This window comes from Gadus chalcogrammus, chromosome 15 (genome assembly GCF_026213295.1).
Source record: "Gadus chalcogrammus isolate NIFS_2021 chromosome 15, NIFS_Gcha_1.0, whole genome shotgun sequence".
NCBI lineage: Eukaryota > Metazoa > Chordata > Actinopteri > Gadiformes > Gadidae > Gadus > Gadus chalcogrammus.
Window position 1 is genome coordinate 10,981,269 of NC_079426.1, and position 19,373 is coordinate 11,000,641.

Consider the following 19,373-nt stretch of genomic DNA (forward strand, 5'->3'; position numbering starts at 1 on the left):
TTGAGTAATGCCCAAACCCCTATACCTGCAAATGAATGATATATCTCTAAAATTATACTGGAAGACACAGAGGGATGAACACATTTACAAAAGTAAATGGTTCTGAGTTATACCATTCTGTTTAAATTTGGTTAAATATCTGCAGGTTTTTCATTGATATCTCTCACTTCCTCTTTGACTCAGCAGTCAGGTACTTCTGTCAAATATACAGTGATGGCATTATTGCATATCTAAACATATTGAGTATGTCAATTTGGAGGTTTGTGGTTCTGTATTGAACATAATTGTATCACGAAAGTAGACTGATTGATTGATGAATTATACTTATCTTTCATAATTTGCCACTTTCTTCCTAATGCTATTGTTAGTCCCAACTGAGCTATTGACGGGCAAAATCACGACAACTTTCAGAGACTATTTCAAATGGACTCCGTGGCTAAATATCCATAAAGACAGAGCTGCCTCCTTTGTGACGAATCAACAGAAGTTTGTTGTTTCCATTTATAATTTCCTCACCTTCTTTGAATTCTTCAAAGTTCACTGCAAGGTATAATTTATTCAGCCAAAGTCTACGTGGTTCCTTGAAGGCATTTAAAAATAGAGCAGCTCAGGAAAAGTCTCCGGATTCTTTGATTTTGTATTTCTTTTGCCCTACTTAAGATGATAATAACCTTGGCCAGGGGTCCATGTAGCTCTCCCCTTATTTTGACATTAGCTGCCAAATATTTCATTAATCCAGCGTAGTGAGGAACAGAGAACACTGTTTGAACATGACAAGCTCCGGCAATGAGAGGGGTTGGACTTTAATGAACAGGACAAGGTTTCGGCCCGGGAAAAATGCGGAGCAGCAAAGTCGTGGAATTATCAGAGAGTGTCTCTTTGAAGTTAATGGGAGAGGCTTAATTAATACGAAATGAAATGAATGAGTCCTTTTTTTTCATTTTTGCTCAGCCCCAACATTTTCCATAAGGAGAGCCCTCCAACATGAGCTGTGTTGAAAATGCTGTTCCATTCTGTTCCCCTCACAAAATACGCTGACAAAACAGACCTTTTTTATGGTATTATTTATTATGTGTTATATTAATGCACTCCTCTCTGGGATGCTACTCCAGGTTCACGCGTAGCAGCATGTGATTTTACACGGTCAAAGTACATTACCTCTTCAGGTATGGTGGTGCATTAAGAAGACAAAATTAGATTAGAGTTCAGAGCTGCCAAGTGTTTTTTCCTTTTCCAATTATATTAGCTTGTGTGCGTTAGAGAGATACGCAAATGTAGTTTTTTTATTTTTTGTTTCACCTCCAACATACTGACAGGGTATACCCGGTTAGGGAAATAAAAAACCTTGTCTTTCAACAAAGGAGTTAATTTGAAAAAGGCATATTGGCGAATTGGATAGCACAATGGGGACGCTGAGCGAATTTGAATGCAGTCGTTTTTATCGCTGAGCGCATAATCGGGTTCTGTATCCCCACAGCAACGGTGAAAGGGTTGTGTGTGGTAGCGGCGAGCTGTCGTTGTCTTGTAAACACATTTGGTTCAGTATGAGGTCACATGATATGTTTGCATTCCATGCAGCTATATTGATCGCAAAAGTAGCTACAGAGGCACCGTTGAGCCGTGAAATAGGCTTACTAATGTTTACACAGACCAAAAAAAACTTTATTGGTAAACAGGTTGGTGCAACACGTACAGAACTTATATCACGGGCTGTTTAGAATTCTCAATTGAGAAACTATAAATGTGTTAAGGGGACTGCTTATTATTGTCACAGAAATAAAAATGAATACTGAGAGCTACAAGAAAACACAGCAGAGAGAAACATAGGCAAGTAACTATTCATGAGCTCAGGGAATGTTGGAGTGTTCTGTCATTGCATTTCTTCATGAGATATTGCGTCTAGGACAGATGAGACCATGAATGCAAGTAGTTGTAGAATACAGGATTATTTAATGTATGCATTAAGTCTCTTCTCTGGCAGAATGAGCAATGAACACAGTTTTACAGAGTTACTTTGAACGCCCAATAGGAGAGCTGCGTTTGAACAGTAAAAGTTCACATCATGACTTTCATGGCTCCCAAACAAAGGGTTGTGTGCATCGGTGAGATTGTAAAAATGATAATAGATAAATAGTTACAACTATAATGGGCAGTGGTATGGTTTGGTACAAGGACACCCTACTCATCTCCTTTACAACCAGCAGCTGTTGTGCCATCTTCCTTCTTTAGCTCCCGCCATAAAGTACCAATTAAGGCAACCAATATATAGCTATTTAACGATACAGAATAGGCTTTATAGGGATTTTGAATAACAGTTCTTCTGCGCATTGACTCTAAACTAATTCAATACCAGTTGGTCTCTCTCTCCTGCTCTCCCTCTGGATGTCTCACTGTCTGTCTTTCCCTCTCCATAAAATATCTGCTGTCTCTCTCCCTCTTTCTCTATCTCTTTCTCTCTCTCGTCCATTGTTACAGTGGATGACGCACCAGCGATAATCCAATCTTGTCTTTTTTAAGTATCCAATCGAAAACATCCCAACTCTCTCTTCAGGGTACCCTCCTCTGACCCTCTCCAAGACAATTAGCTTTAGCAAAAGGTCTGCCTAGCCTTGTGGTATACTCTGGTCATTGCAATAAGTGCAGGGGGTATGCGCTGGTAGCCCGGTAGGTAAATGATTGGATGGCTTAGAGGGAACCAATGAAATCATTTAATTTGAGCCAAATAAAATGATTGGACTGGCTTATTACAGACCTGCAGTAGCCATAGATACCAGCTCTTTTTCTTTTTGCCAGGGCATTTCATTTGTTGATTGCTGTCGGGATGTGAAGAGACATTATCATTAACAAATGTGACACACCCTACCTTTAACAGAGCCGGGCACTAGAGGAGACACTCATACACACACACACACACACACACACACACACACACACACACACACACACACACACACACACACACACACACACACACACACACACACACACACACACACACACACACACACACACACACACACAACTCAATGTCATTCGTTGTGTCTTGGTCCCCTCCAGCTGACCCTCCTCTAACGACATGCAGCTGGGTACATGGCTGACACACACACACACACACACACACACACACACACACACACACACACACACACACACACACACACACACACACACACACACACACACACACACACACACACACACACACACACACAGGGAAATGTCATTGAGTTCTGAAGACATAACACCAATGCTAGTGTATCAGACATGAGCAACATAATAATAGTGTACTTGTGTGTTTACTAATCTTACATTTCTTTAAAGAAATACATTCTGCCCTAAAACCAAGTCACAGGTGTAGATTGAGACATTTAACAGACACCTCATCCAGAGTGACTTATAAGGGAATCTGTGAAAAACGAATCGACTGGAGGTACAAATGTTCTTTATGTCGAATTCAGACATTAAGTCAGATAGTAACGTATGTCGCAATGTTATTTTTATCCATTGAAAAGATAACCTTCGAAGAGTATTGCGGTTACTCGCGCTTGCTACAAACTCAAAAGGCTGTGATTGATCTCGCTGTATGTATTCCTGTGAATTCTGATGCAGCGACTCCCCCGGTCTCTGATTCTGTTAAGTTAAAGGTATTGTCTGCTCATACGACTTGGCCTTGATGTTGAACACTGATCAACAGTTTAACGATTTTACCGGGGGAACAGACATGCAGCAATATATACATTTCGGTTGAGATGGTCCAACCGGGGGTAAAACTATGTAAAAATAATAAGTCAGACGCTACATTGATGCTTCACGCATGGTAGGATCATGGATTCTCCAGCTTTCGCATGTTGTTGTTTTTTCTTCAGGACGCCGGCTACATCAACAGAGCCACCGCCATAAGGAGGAAACACTGTGCGTTTGCTCCTTTGAGGCCTGACATTTATCCTTTGGGGTTCTTTACCCCAAAGATAATAGAGGTATCTTTGCACGAGCGTGACAAACTAGCCTTCATCAAAAGCCTATGCGAGGACATGCTGGCATTTAAAATAGTGCCATGCCGCACTTGTTATCAACAAACAACGGCATGCCACACCGGGGACCCTTCAGCGGAGCCGGAGGCGTCATTAACGCTTGCAGAATATGAAAGGTAGACGATTCCTCTGTGGTTTGCCTCTTCTTACACAGGCTTGCGGCTGGGGGAGTATATTCTCCGAAGGTATGCCTCAATATCATGTAGGCATTATCATGTTTTGGCCAAATAAAGATTCGTAACTCTATCCCGTGCCTAAGTGGTTTGATATTTAATCCAGTGTTGGTTGTAATTACCACTATTTATTCATCAAGCGTACGCTTTATTGTAATGCAACTTGAATCTTCTGAGACGCATGCCGTCGTGGATGCCTATAGGGAGGCTTTTCTTTATGCCAATGAACCGCCAGCTCATTTCTCTCTGCTGTTATAGTTTGAGATGTGTTTGCGGATTACATATTACCTTACACAGATCCGTGCACAGCGGAGGGTGTTCAATCAAAAGGGGCCTGCTGCAGTGATGAGCAGGGGCGTTATCGAAATGGCATACTGCAGCCGCTCGTCCATCTTCAGGCAGCGTCTGTGCCGCTGTGTGTCATCCCGCAGATGTGTTTGTTTCTTATGCAGTCGTGCGAGCGGATCGAGAATACTGCCAAAGCGAAAGTCGGAACGGGCTCACAATGACTCTGCAGTTTATCGTCAGAACGCTTCACCCAAGGTTATGCTTTTAATTTCAAAGGGCTGTAGATTTTTCAGTTATTTCTTTCACCTGCCCACGATTACGGGCAGATATATCGGCCTACGTTGTGTCCGTAGATGCTTCGTCTTCCATAGTCGTCCTGCCACGCAATAGAACAAGCAATAGTTGCCATAGTCACATGTAAAGCTGTCTTTGCCATCACTTAACGCAAATGTGGAGAGGAATAATGGTACGACCCAATAAGTTGTTATGGTAGATCCCTTGGGCTGAGAGAGAGCTTTTATTTTAGATATAGCCTAATAGTTCTCTGAATGGTGTTGTGGACAGATAATGGAAGGGCCTTAGTTACCGTCCTTACATTTATTTCAACCCAATTAACTCATAACTCTATAGAGTTATGAGTTAATTGGGTTGAAATAAATGTAGATCCTTTTGATAAAACAATATCAGTATAATGAAACTCAATTATTCACATGTGAGTAAATTTAACACCCATACAAAGATTAAATTGGCCGTCAAATGTCACCAAAACTTATCCACTGTGAATAGCAATTCAACTATGTCCAAACGACCAAATTCTATTAAAACCCGTATACTGTGAATACCAAGTGGAATCAATGTCCCAACATTGTAATTAAAAAATAGATATTTATCACAATTTTTTTATCATCTCTAGAGACTTGAAGTTGAAATCCTAACTATTACCGAATCAGAATTCAGAACATGGAGCCATGAGACAGAAAAAGACACAAAAGTGCTATAGTCGAACAGAGAGGCGAAGGGCCACAGGCCTGTGACATACTGATTTGCCCGTTGTATGCTTTGTGGGCAGTAGCTCCCCGTCTATCATTTATTGGCTTGTCTAAATTCAGCTTCCTCCTAAAGTTTAAGTGGGCTGTTCTCTTCACTGTAGAGAACAGCCCACATCATGATGTGACCCAAAAATTATGGGTCACATCATTTTTCAGCCTTAATGGCCACCTCGACACACCTTGTATGAATGAAAGCTTTGCAAAAGGGCACTTAGGCATTAGTGTGAAGCATTTGCCAGAGTAATGCCTCTTCATATTTTCAAAAAGAGGATTGGCTAAAAAGCTTGCATCAAGTCAAGCCTTGCTAAAAAAGATTCACACATACACTTCGGTCATCAGTTATTCATTCGATCAGGCTTAACAACCACCGGGGGAAGTACGCCTCAAATTTTCACAACATCTTGTCCTGACTTTACAACAGTAGGCCCTATTTTAACAGTTTGAAACGCAAGTCAGAAGCACAAAATGGAAGTAGCTTTGTGGGCGGGGCTCTGCGGCCTCTCCCGCTGTTGCTATTATACCGGCGGATAAATGACTTGCGCCCGACACAAATCTAAAATGGGTTGCCCTGAAGTAGCCTAATTACCCGTAGGTGTGGTTTGGGCGTAAAGTGCCATCTCCCACCCCCTTTAAGAGCCATTGCATTTGAACCTGACAAGTTGATATTTTGACAGCGCGTTTACAGTCTCCGATGAGACAGATGACCACATGAATTTCAAACTTCAAGTGGCTCAGTTTATGGCCCAATAATATGGCCTAATTCACACATGGAATAGCGTTTTCTTCTACAACTTCCGACATATTGAGTTGTCATGTAAATTGCGGTAAAGAAAATTTAACACACATATGATATGCGGTCCTCTGGCGGCAACTGTGGGTCTATTTAATTATATCCGGCAATACATTAACACACAACGTTTCTTACCAGTATTGTATACATTATCATAATCGATTTTACTTCCTAATATGCATGTGTCCTCCCGTTAATGTACAGCGTCATGGACTGTATTATGCGTCACGTGTGTAGTTTGCGTGTGTTTAAACAGATGGATGCACACACGTGCGCCTGCATTCATTCATTATAGTCACTCGCGGTAAAACTATGTTTTCTCTCAATCAAATAGGCCTACTCATCAATCCTAAAAGTTATGGGCTTGTAAACGATGTCTGTGTCAAGAAAATATGTGTTTGCTGTATGGTGTTTCCAGATCCATTGATTTAAATACAACTTATTACCGCTGTATCAGCTGTTCTTTCCCAAATAATTTAACCAACGTTATCATTTAGGCTACCCTAAAACGAGATTTTGTTTTGGTAGGCTGGGATATAGCCTACTTTGCTCGAGTTTATCATTGTTGTTATTATTATTATTATAATTATTATTATAATTATTATTATTATTATTATTATTATTATTATTATTATTATTATTATAACGCATGGCATAGCCTATACTACAGTGTTCATTCCTGCAGCCCCTATGGAAAAAAATGTGCAGTTCCGACCTGCCATGGTACTTCAAAATAGCATCACCAACTGCGCTATCCGCTAGTGCACTTAGACCAGATATTTGTCGGTCAGTTGCGCAAGTTGCTGTATCGATCTGTAAGATAGCACCATGTATCATTTGTGCCGGAACAAGCCTCTGCTTTTCGCCGACACGCCTCTCAGGGCGCAAGTTTAGTGGCACAGTTTTGCTGCGGGGGAAAATCTGCTTTGCCCTGGGTGCAAACTAGCAAAGATACATGCGTCGGTGTAAAAAGTTATGCGCTGGATGCCAGATAGGGCCCTAAGAGTACAGAAGATGTACAATGTACATCAAAGAAATTAAATACAGTCTACACTCACCAACTGTAACTATGGTCCATCCTCTCCACGTCGCCACCTCCGCCTCAGCCCTGCCGCGGCTTCACCAGCCAGATAAACCCTTGATGTAGACAAATAGGGATAGGATAATGCCACATTTGCTGTGGCCCTCCTCAAACACTGTGTCCTGGTGGGGGGGGGGGGCTACAGAGAGCTGAGGTGGCTTCTGTTTAAACACCCCCGAAGCTTTATAGACGCAACGGAAAAAAGACTTAGCATACAAAACGGGCAAGTGTTTCTCGTATATTCATTTCTCCTAGCTAGTTTGCTTTCTATTTCTTCTCTGTTTCAGTAAATAATGCAGCATTTTATCACACAAAGGCTTGGATTTTAATACAACCACAGCGTTCCTTGTGCTTACTTTAGTAAAATAACAAATTTTGACGTGGACTAGAAAGAAAAAAGACGTTTCTTACGTGCACACATTAACCACAGCTTCTACAGGCAAACAGGAGTGCTATTAAAATTCAAAAGTGCCCTCCCTTGATGGCATATTGCAACAGTGCCTTTGAATTGCCAATCACAGTGATTTGGATTTTTATACAGTGACCACTGATACAAACCTTGATTGTACAGATCGGTAAAGTGCATACCATTTATTTCCAATTGAGTCTCCTATGGGCATATTGGAGACTCAATATGCCTCCACCCATGTCTGCCAGTAACTAGACGCTGTGACAGGTAATTAAAAGTAAAGCAGAAAATGGAGGAGGTGGGAAGGGTACAGAGGGGTGTTTGTTCACTATCTCCACTCACAGATATTTACCCGTAAGCATTCCACCATAACCCACAATGTGTATATTTACCCTCGCAAATGGATTCAGTTTATACGCTATGCGTGATTCACATGAAGAGAGTAGTCAAAACAAACACATGCATATAGATATACACAAGTTGATATCAATCTCAAGTGTGCTGTTAATTGCATGGAGGCCAAAGCTGGAAAGCCCTTTGTCGAGGACTATCCAAGTGTTTACACGTGTAATGTGTGAAGCTATAATTATTCATCAATAACTTTTTTTCTTCGGCACGCGGTCCGCCTTTTTTCTGATTTGTGTTGTGCAATTTTGCGCTTCTGAATTTAAGCCTCTGTGCGAGCATAGGCTACACAACCCCCTCCCCCCCTCCTTCTTTCTATCTTTTATTGTTCTTTCATCGGTTTGTCTACAACCTCTCTGCCTGCACCTCCCTCTCCTCCTCCCTCTGCTCTCCCTTTGCTCTCTCTCCAGCCCGTTCCCCATATTGCGCATTTATTTATTTCTGTATTCCCTGCTGCTCTGTCTTTCTCTTTCCTCTCTTTCGCTCTCCATGCCCATCGTTCTCCTTTTCTATCCGTTTGCATTTTGCTTGCGTTCTTTATACCCTGTTGCTCTCCCTCCCTCCCTCCCTCCCTCTCCCCCACACACTCTCCTTCCCTCGCTCTGTCTCTATGTATATTGTCTGCCTGCTCTCGTTTCTGAAGTGCGAATCGCAACGGTAGAGCTGCTCTGTCGGACTAATGGCCAAAGCATGGCAATGCTGAATATGGCCCTCCATGGTTTCACTTTAAACATCTTTAAATGGGCATGCCAGAAAGGGTGTACTTATGGAAGCAGCATGCGTGCGGCTACAAGGCCTCTTATTTCAGAGGTTTCTTTATACTGTAACAGCCACGCTGAAGAGAATGTTAATGTGTCCATCTCTTGTCACTCATTCTCCTTTTCTCTCTCTCTCTCTCTCTCTCTCTCTCTCTCTCTCTCTCTCTCTCTCTCTCTCTCTCTCTCTCTCTCTCTCTATCATCGTCACTGGTGCTCTGCCTGTCTAGTTCCCTTCTTCCGCCGCCTTTGTCTAACAAATGCGCCACCAAAAGTGCGAAATGTTTTTCCACGCGAGACTTAATGAACTCTAGTCTGCCGCCCCAGTGTTCCTCCTCCTCCTCCTCCTCCTCTTCTCCCTCTCCTGCCGGCGTTGTGGGCTCAGTCCCCCGCCCACGTTTTCCTAGAGACACCGCCGACGGCGCAGGGCTGCACTTTCACTTTGAACTGTCGTTGTTTATTCAATCTCTCTCTGTCTCCCGCTTCTCGTTTGATTCTGCTGCTTTTTGTTGCCACTGACAGACGCTTGCGCACACACACACACACATCACACACACACACACACACACACAGACACACACACACACACACACACACACACACACACACACACACACACACACACACACACACAGACACAGACACAGACACACGCATACACAGGCTCACACTGTCACCCACATTGCAGGAGACATTTAGTATTTACCTTTTCATTTCAAACGGTCATTGACATTGACATCAGGGTTATCAATTTGTAGTTTTTCTCTCGCTCTCTCTTGCAATTTCTCTTGAACGGAATGTTTGTTCGTTTTTTTTCCGCCCAAGTGTTGCGCAACATCTTAAAGAAGAATACCAATTGGAGCTTACGTCTGCCGCAGGGTCAGAGTTCCCTCGTGACTGCGGATCCCACGTACTGGAGATGGTTGATCCCTCGGCGGGACCCTTTGTGACTCCAAATAGCGAGGGAGTTAGATGAATCCTATCACGTCCCGGTGCTGAAGTTATCTTTAAGGCTAACTTGCTCTGCTGGTGCAGGGCTGGATTCCTACTTTATCATTGCTGTCACGCATGGCTTGCAAATGCTTTGTGTGTCAGAGATATAGCACTAAATTAACCCCGGGAGGGGAATTGTTCGAGTGAAAGCTCACAGAAAAAATGCAAATCATACTCAGAGTAGATAAAAAATACAAACGGAATCACAATAAAAAGTGGAATTTCGGCAATGTAGGCCGAATTTGGGTCTATATATAATAAATAGAAGAGAATAACAAAGTGAAAGTCAGTCGTTAAGATTTAAAAAAATGCCAGAATCTTTCTCCCCTCCAACTTTGTATTTTTGAACTGGAACTATAAATGTCCTCCATTCTACCACAAGGTCATTGGACAAAGCCTATGTCCGTTCATTCAGGCGGTGGGAGCATGGCGGTCATGTGTTGTGAGGGATTCATGGAGAGATCACGCAGGTGGAACTGATTCCAGTTGATGGGTGTCATGTACTTGAGTGAAATCTGTCGCAAACCAATTTAGAATTCTGGATATGCTAATGTTGAGATGGCAACAGTCTGCTGTCTCATCTGGGAAACATCACTAAGCTCAGCTGCCCAGCGTCGCTGCGTAGTGCTTTCTGGAAAGGGGGGGTAGGGGGGGATCAAATCTATTCATCCAAGGGTGAAACGAACATCAAGGAAGACACATATTAAACATTGAACTTGTTTTTGTTCTGGTTTTGTTTTACAGATCAGCGTGAGTTGAGATGTGGCGTGAGCAGAGAAACTCAAGTCAGGTACGTGAAATAATCGTATTTTAACACAGATTCACATTTTTTAAATGGCTTGTAATCGCTAATCAACAGCACACCTGGTGGTTAAATGCAGGCTATTTAACACAATGTATTGGTATGCACTCTGCTGTATTCTCTTGACTGTATGTGTGTGCTGACGTTCACTATGACAGTTTATGACATGTGTTAATGTTGATGTTTAATGACCTGTCTTACGTGGTCATAAACCAAAGTGTTAAATGTGCTTAGTGTGGGCCCATCTCCAAGACTGGCCCAGTCTGCAGACAGGAAGGGACCTGTGAAAATGTTCCTGAAGCTTTTAGCATTTTTCTTTTCGCCATGATTTATTGATGTGTCTCCGATGATTCACACTGACATTTGCCCACGCTCTCTGTCTCGTACAAACCTGGAGCCGCCATCTAAACGGCCTGCCAGGGTCCCAGTGGTAAATATTTGAGGTCCTCTACCCTGCCGTTAAACAACGTTACGTTTTTGTGTCAGCGCTCAACTTCCACCGCGGCCATATTCCTTTTGCCAGTTGGCGAAAATTGAAATTGCCTTAAAATAGTTTTAAATGTGTACCAGTCTGTTTCAGGGCATAGCCTGAAACAGACTCGACTAGTCGTACAGAAGGCGAAGGATGACTTTTATTGATAGTAGGTGAATTGACTTTTCAGCTGTTTCAGCTTTTCAAAATTTAAAACTAATTAGATTAAGTATGCATTAAAACTTTGCTCTTAAAGTCAGAGAGCAAAAAGCTGTCCTCCGAAATTTAATTCTAATACACTGCTCATTACCATGTACATTTCTTGTAGCCAGTAATATTTATTCCTTTTTGTTAGCATTAGATTGTTAATACAACAAAGCTCATTGTTCCAGCTTCAAGTGCTGCCCCAGATAGAATGAGTAGCAGACACACACACACACACACACACATGCATACACACATACAGACACAGTCTCACACACACACACACACACACACACACACACACACACACACACACACACACACACACACACACACACACACACACACACACACACACACACACACACACACACACACACACACACACAGTTTTGCTTGCGTGCTCACAGTGGAAAGGTTTGGAGTTTGTATGAGAACTAAGTGTGTGTGTGTGTGTGTGCGTATAGTGTGTGTGTGTGTGTTGGGGGGCTTATCTTTCTGTGTGTGTCACGGGCCAATCAGGAAGCGGTGATGCAGGAAGCACCATATGTGTGTGTCTACTCTGATGGAGGATGCAGTGGCTGAGCTATCATAGTAGATGAGGGGTGGTTGGTGGAGAAGCTAGGTGGAGGCGGGTGGCGGCGGTGGTAGGGGTGATGTAGGCAGAGCTGACAGCGTGCGGATGGACACGGTTTCAGTTATAGAGTGCAAGTTCGGTCAGGCGGAAGCACCCGCGCGGAGGGGGTCCCGGAATGGGAATTACCCAGAGAGAGGAGCACGCGCTTCAGCCGCCTCAGCACTTCTCCGCTTTTTTTTTAAAATCTTTCTCAGGTGTTTCTCATCCCAAGTGCTGAACCTAAAGTAATTTATCGCCGCTATTTAGATGCATGGGAGCGACGAATGTCGGCGGGCTCTCAAGACACCATCCTAAAACACAAATCACTCTGTCCGAGGTTCCTGATTGGTCATCAATCCATCCGGTATATAGTTAATCCTGTTTGTGTTCTCGTGCCCCCTGAGTGCGCGGACACTTGTGTGTGTGTGTTCCCGTGTGTGTGTGCGTGTGTTTGTGTGTAGTCATGATAACATAAGAGACGAGGAGGAAGAGGAGGAAGAGGAGGATGAGCGGGGGATGCATCAAAGCAAAGCGAAAGAGTAGATCCAATCTGTTGTCTCTTCTGCAGCCTTGCTCCCCCATAATACCGATATTATCTCCTTCGCCCCCACCTCACCCCCACTCCTCTCAGCCGCTCTGCAAATCTCCCTATCAAAGCAGTAATCAGCGCTGCCTCTCTCGCCTTGCCTCTCTCCCTGTGCCTCCTATGTCTATAATGGCAGTGTCAAGTCTCTGAAGTGTGACTGTCATCTTCATTTTATTTCCACATTGTATTGTGTTTTCGTGTGTGTGTGTGTGTGTGTGTGTGTGTGTGTGTGTGTGTGTGTGTGTGTGTGTGTGTGTGTGTGTGTGTGTGTGTGTGTGTGTGTGTGTGTGTGTGTGTGTGTGTGTGTGTCAAGCAGGGCAGTTAATGTCGATCTCCCCTCCGACTCATCTCTCTTCGCCTGGTCTTGTCTCTGATGTCTTGACTTCTTTTCGCAGCCTCGTTCTGTATACAGACCACCCTTGATGTGCAGGTTTTCAGTGTTTACTGGGAAATGAGCTTTAACGGATTCTTCTGAAGGAAAGGATAGAAAGGGGACTGTATGCAGAAGGAGGTTTTTATGACGCTTGGTTTTGAAATGACAAAGGCGTTCAATGTATTTTGATTGAAAAGTATAAACTTCTTATAGTAGTACATAAAAGTATATAAAACTTTCCCAGCATGCACACATTTTGGTCAATGTTTAAATGAAGATGTCGATTTAGTTGCCCGGCCTTCATCAAAGCTTAAAACTTCTTGATATGTTTTCAGTATTTTAAGAAATGTAACTGTGATGTTGCCCATGTGCTTGCATTCTGACTTCGCGAAATGCCCTAGCTAAACTTCAAAATCATTACTAAATTCATTATGAACTTAAAGAAAAGTTTTAGTGTGAATCAAAACAAACACACAAGTTGGAGATCACAAGGAAAACTTCACAGAGAATCGCAGAGTCCTTTCTAACACGAAAGGCTGGGAAACATAAGAGCGCTTGACCCAAGAAACCCTGGTTAACGGACCACACCACTAATTGGGGTCAGCCCAACAACTCTATCTTATTTGATGCAAGAGGGATGATAGAAAATAACTTGGCTGCAAATCTATGTTACAGCTTTTTAGGGGCTTTCGTGTTTTGTTTTGTTTTGCTTTCGCACAGCCAACAAGAAAGGGGTGTGTTCCAAGTTCTATAAAAAGCATAACAACACTAATAATATTCATAATAATACTAATGGTTACTATAGGGTGCCAATCCACGTCCACAGTCTACCTGTAGTCATCCGAGAACAAGACGCCCTAACCCCTTTACCTGCTGCATACGGTCGGCCGTAAGCCGCTTTGGATAAAGGCCTCAAAGATGACAGGTATACTTAATGGCCTTGGCTTTCTGAGCGCCCTCCGGCTATGACGACAGTCCCCGATTTTAATGTACCTCATTTGCTGTTCCCTCGCCGGCTGTCAATCTCGCACCTCTCCGCACCTCCAAACGCGTGAGAGTGTTATAAACGACCCGCTGTGGACCGCGCCGTTCTCTCCCCACCTCCCCGGCCGGGCCAGGGTCCATTATGAGCTGTGTACCTCACGGTGGACGAGACGTAGGAGGGAGTTGATGCCTCGCAGACGGACACAAACGGAGCCAACAATAAGAAAGAAGCTATCGCTGAAGCTGTATTTTTGTATGTTTTTTCACACTTGGTCAATGTGAACCAACTGGACATGTTTAGTCTTCATGTTTTTGTCCCACCAAGGCACCTGGAATAAACATTACTTTAAACATTTTGGAATGACCATACACAATTCAATGTAGCGTACAATAGTTACAATGAAAAACAAAAAAACCATGAACACTGATACAATGTCTCTAGCCATGAATCGAATCATATTCGACAGCTGTGGTTTTTGTTCGGTTGTAGTCTGTGGTTCTGCCAGCGTAAGCCTTAGGTTCTCTATTCTGGCCCCTATAGCCCATTCCAGCGGGTCACTCAAATGACCATCAGATCATGTTGACAAATGGCTGGGGACCCCCACGCTGCAGTGGAGCGTGGGGGTCCGCTCCACAGCACAGAGCACTCCCTCAGCAGGCCAGCGGCTTCAAACCGCTGCACCAGGCTTTTTTAAGGTACATTTCTAATGGAGTGTGACCAATATATAGACACCTATCGATTGTCATTCCTCGATGTTTAGCGCCATACAAATGGAATGGAACACAAATAGAGATACTTATTGCAAAATGGGGACAGGTTAAGCCTGTTTTTTTTCGGCAGAGGTAATTGTCCTCGTCCTCGTGTCGCACTCTTTATCTCCTCCTCTCTCTGTCTCCCTCCCTCCCTCTCTCCCTCTCCCACTCTCTCTTTCTCTATCGACTGCCACTTATCCGAGCACAATCTCGCGCTAAACTCCGACTCCATCAAAGTCCTTTTATATAGCCCCCATCTTATCTGAAGCTGCAGACACAATGACGATCCGAAAAGGGTGCAAGATAATAAAACATAAAAGGCAAAGAGCGAACAACACATTCACAACAACACATGACACGTTGAGCAACAAGGTGACGAGACAGAGGGAGTCAGAGAGATTACAGATTGACTCAGAAACATGGGGGCGCCCTGGTTTTGACGCAAGCTGGAAAAACAAAGCCAGTATTCATGTGGAGGGCGATAGTTTTGCCGAGCAATGATTTGACAATGACTAGTCCAACGTGCCAAACTACCCCCTGTTTCAGCCGGTTCGGGCATCGGGTGTGTTCTGTCCCCGGGTGCACACAACCGCACAATTAGTCTCTTACTAATTGCTATTGACGTTGTGATGGGAGATTGTAGAGCAATGTGTGTGTGTGTGTGTGTGTGTGTGTGTGCAGAAATGGCTAATCCTTTCCAGGTTAATAATATGAGGAAAACATGTGTGTTTTGTTTAAGCCCCTATTTATTTGTCTAGTTTTAAACCAGATGCCGAGGTAAAGAAAAAATCAAAGGAGTCTTCTGGTAATTTCAAATGAAGGTCTCAGTGATGGTTCAACGTTGGATATGTTTTGCTGCCTCCAGGCATCTGGTCAAGCCAGCTCCTCAGCGAAGTGCTAATGGACTGTGCACAGGTCCCCTTAGCCCCTCCTTCTCCCACCCTCTGGACAAAATGAAAAAAAAAAGCTAATAACCTGTGCTAGCTGACAAAAAAAAATAAACCATGGCCGCCCAAGGTTTTGGCCAGGAAGCACTCAGGGGAGCCAGAGAGGGAGCCGGAGAAATGTAGGAAGAAATAATATTAATAATAATAATAAAAAACGGTTGAGTAGTAGTGGTAGTAGAAGTAGAGATGGTGGTAGTAGCAGAAGGAGAAGAAGAAGGAGAAGGAGAAGGAGAAGGAGGAAAAGGAGAAGAAATAGGAGGAGGACGACGACATATTTATCCGAAGCCACACTGTTGGTTTCTGTAAGCGGCTGCAGAGCCGTGATGTGGTGAGCAGATCTTCTGGTCCCCATGTGCTCCAATCACCAAGACCCCTTCAGGTTCTCTGGCTCTGTGATGTCTGGCGTCTGCGCTCAGACCCCGACACAGCCGTAGGCGGCTCTCGAATCACACACTGTTTTTTTTATTTCACAATCTAGGAAAGACAGGGAAATAATGTTTCTCCAACTGCAGCAGTGACAACAAAAGTGGGTTGCTCTGAAACGTTATATATTTTCATACACAGATTGTGGGACACATACAATAAAAAACTCCCTAGTGACATATATTTTTTAACAAGGCTCTAAGAACAATGGGTCACTTTGTAATATGTTTTCACCGAGTACTTCGTTGACCTCAAACTCAGCCTCAAATGAGATGGTAATTTTTTGATCTTTTAAACATCAACCCTTGGAGCGGATCTGAACATACAAGGTTGATCGATAGTAGCAAGGCAGCTGTCTGTCTGTTCGCTGATTTATTTAGTTTATTTGAATTGGTTATGAAACCAGTTGGTGCCAAACTAATTCTGACCCCACCCTTTTCATGATGTCCTTTGCACTTCTTCAGATATAGTATTTTCTATACATGGGCATAATGGTATTTGGTGTTTTTCACAGTATACTCCTGGTGGTATATAGCACATGGAAAGGTCACCAATTCGTTTGGCCTATCAGATTTGGGAGTTACGGGGCTGGCTTATGGGAACTCAATAATTGGGGAAAAAGGAAAGTCTCATATTGTGCTTCTGTCTTGCATAGTCCTGAGAGATATAACATGATTATGCCTGGGCCCCGAAGCATGTTATCTCCCCACTGTGATTTTCACTATCCTTCTCTCACAATCCCCCCCCACACACACACACATACACACACACACACACACACACACACACACACACACACACACGCACATGCACACATGTATGCACACACTTCTCGTCATATCCCCAGTAGTCTCCCCCTCGCTTCTCCCTCCAACCCACCCAGGCTGACCTCTGGATGTTGTCGCTGCCAGAATAGAATATTCTCTTGACACCATGGGCTTTCTGTCTTTAGACTTCTCATTTGCACAAAGCCCAGTTTAGCATGTAGCACAAGATGGCCTGTGGAGTGCTGTACTGTCAGGCCTGCAGTGGACTGGCTCCTCTGACCATTTCCGAACGCATCCTTCTCGCGTTACAATATTAATTAATCAATAAATTACATGAACAATTTAAACAATCCAAGACCCTGAGGTATTCATATGTCTCTCTATGGGTGTGTGGGTATGTGTAGACTGATATAAAGTGACAGGGAGAGAGAGAGAGAGAGAGAGATGCATACTGAAACAGGGATAAAGAGTGACATGGAGATAGAGAAAAACTCAGTTGAGAGAAAGAGAGAGAGACAGAGATTGAGCAACAAAAAAAACTCAACTGAGAAAAACTCAGTTGAGAGAAAGAGAGAGAGACAGAGATTGAGCAACAAAGAGAGAGAGAGAGAGGGGTTGCAGAGAAAAGAGCAACAAGACTGAAAAGTACAGGAAAGTGCTTTTCCCCTCGCTAATTAGCGATTCAGTAGCGGCTGTATGGAGCTGTCCAGGGTGCTGAAGTACTAATAACTGCTACACTACCTGCTGGGATCTGCTCCCATGGCACATATTAGTCATGTCATGTCCAACACCTGCTGGCCAACACTCCTTTCAGCCCTCTTTCTTAACGCTTCTATGAGAAACCTGACCATTCTGAAGATACATTCAAAAGCATGTTTCAAAGGATCGGTTGTTAAGGGCGGAAGTTGTATAGAGTGTAGAAAAGAGCAGAGATGATTTGGAAAATAAGAAAGCTAAAAAATGTCCCCTATCTCCACATGTTTCTCAGCAGCTGAGATGAGGGAAGAGATCCTGTTTGGTCTGAAACTAACTGGCCGCGGTCTTAAATCCAAATTGTCTCAGAGAGCCAGGCTTCCAGTCAGCCAGAACAGATATTCTCACATCATAATTCACTCAATAATAGCAGATTGATGACTGTGCCATTTCTAACAAATTATAGCTCTTACATTTACAGCACCAAAATCAAGGTTCCATAGTGCTTAAACACACATATATTTCTTAATTAAATGTTTTATTTTGGATTATTGATTTACCACACTTAAAGATGATTCGATTGTGTGCTCCTCAAACAGCCACTTCACAATTCTAATCACTCTCATCTCATGTTTCAAATAGCTTACTATTTAAGACTGTGGAGTCCTTCAACAGGTGCTTTTACCCAAAGCGACTAACAGTGAAGTCAAAACACGTGACACAGCTTGCTTAAGTCAAAAATGTCTCCAGTCGGAATGCAGACATTTGGCTTTCGAATGCAGTACCTTTTGAGTGGGAGTCAAACACCCTAGCTCCTCTACCTAAACACCCCCCCTCCTTAGAATAGCACTATTACCTGTCATTTTTGCACATCTACGGTTATCTGTCTGGGGAAATGCTTCCCGGCAGTCCACAAAACTACGGACATTAAAACAATAAACAACACATTAGTCTGGAGACATTAGGACCAAAGTCCGCCTCCCGGGATGCTGTCTCCGGGCGGATGTCCCGAACGGCCAGGGGGTCTCCAGCGATCTCTGCCCATCTGCCCCTGCGGCTCCACAGATACATCCCATAAAAGCGGGGGGTTGTCAAGGGAATTCCGTCAGCGACAGCTATCAACGAGTCTGGAGCTGAAGGCTAAAGTATACAGGCGGTGTTGCGTCGCGGATCAAGGCTGTCATATGACTTTCGATCGGCAGTTATCACGGCCAGACCACGTATGTTCCATTAAAGACATGGGTTATTATTGTTCTCCGAGATTGTGTGTCATTAACATTGGCCCTGATGCGTTTGGTGTGGAGGGAAGTGTGTGACTAAGACAGCTGATGGCGACCCCATTAGTGAGTCCAGGTGACATGCATCCATTAAGGGCTATATATGGATGAGGGGGGGGGGGTGTCTATGTGTGAGAGAGATAGTGTGTGTCTAGATGTGCAAAAGTTAGTGTGTGTGTGTGTGTGTGTGTGTGTGTGATAGTGAGATAAAAAGGTGTCATAAGTTTTCGCAAATGTGATAGAGTGAGAAAAGGTTTGTGTCCATGTGTGCGTTCAAGAGAGAGAATATGTCTGAGTGTGTGTGTGTGTGTGTGTGTGTGTGTGTGTGTGTGTGTGTGTGTGTGTGAAAAACAATCCCCTTTAATGAATTTCTAACAAAGCAGTAAAGAATAATCTCATAATAGCCACTCTTAATTTATTTTCAATCGAACGCTGCTGTTATTATTGTGATTGAAATGGCACTGCTCTTCTAGGATCACATTGTTGATCAATCAACCTGTGT

The 19,373-nt window shown here is 43.5% G+C and overlaps 1 protein-coding gene across 1 annotated transcript in view; it reads left to right on the forward strand.

Moving 5' to 3' along the window:
* Window positions 1-19,373, forward strand: part of pcdh15a (protocadherin-related 15a) — a 409,668-nt gene that overhangs the window by 12,801 nt on the left and 377,494 nt on the right. Inside the window, exon 2 of the mRNA XM_056608756.1 lies at window positions 10,719-10,764. The gene's annotated coding sequence lies outside the window, so the exon portion shown is untranslated. The remainder of the gene's footprint in view (window positions 1-10,718; window positions 10,765-19,373) is intronic.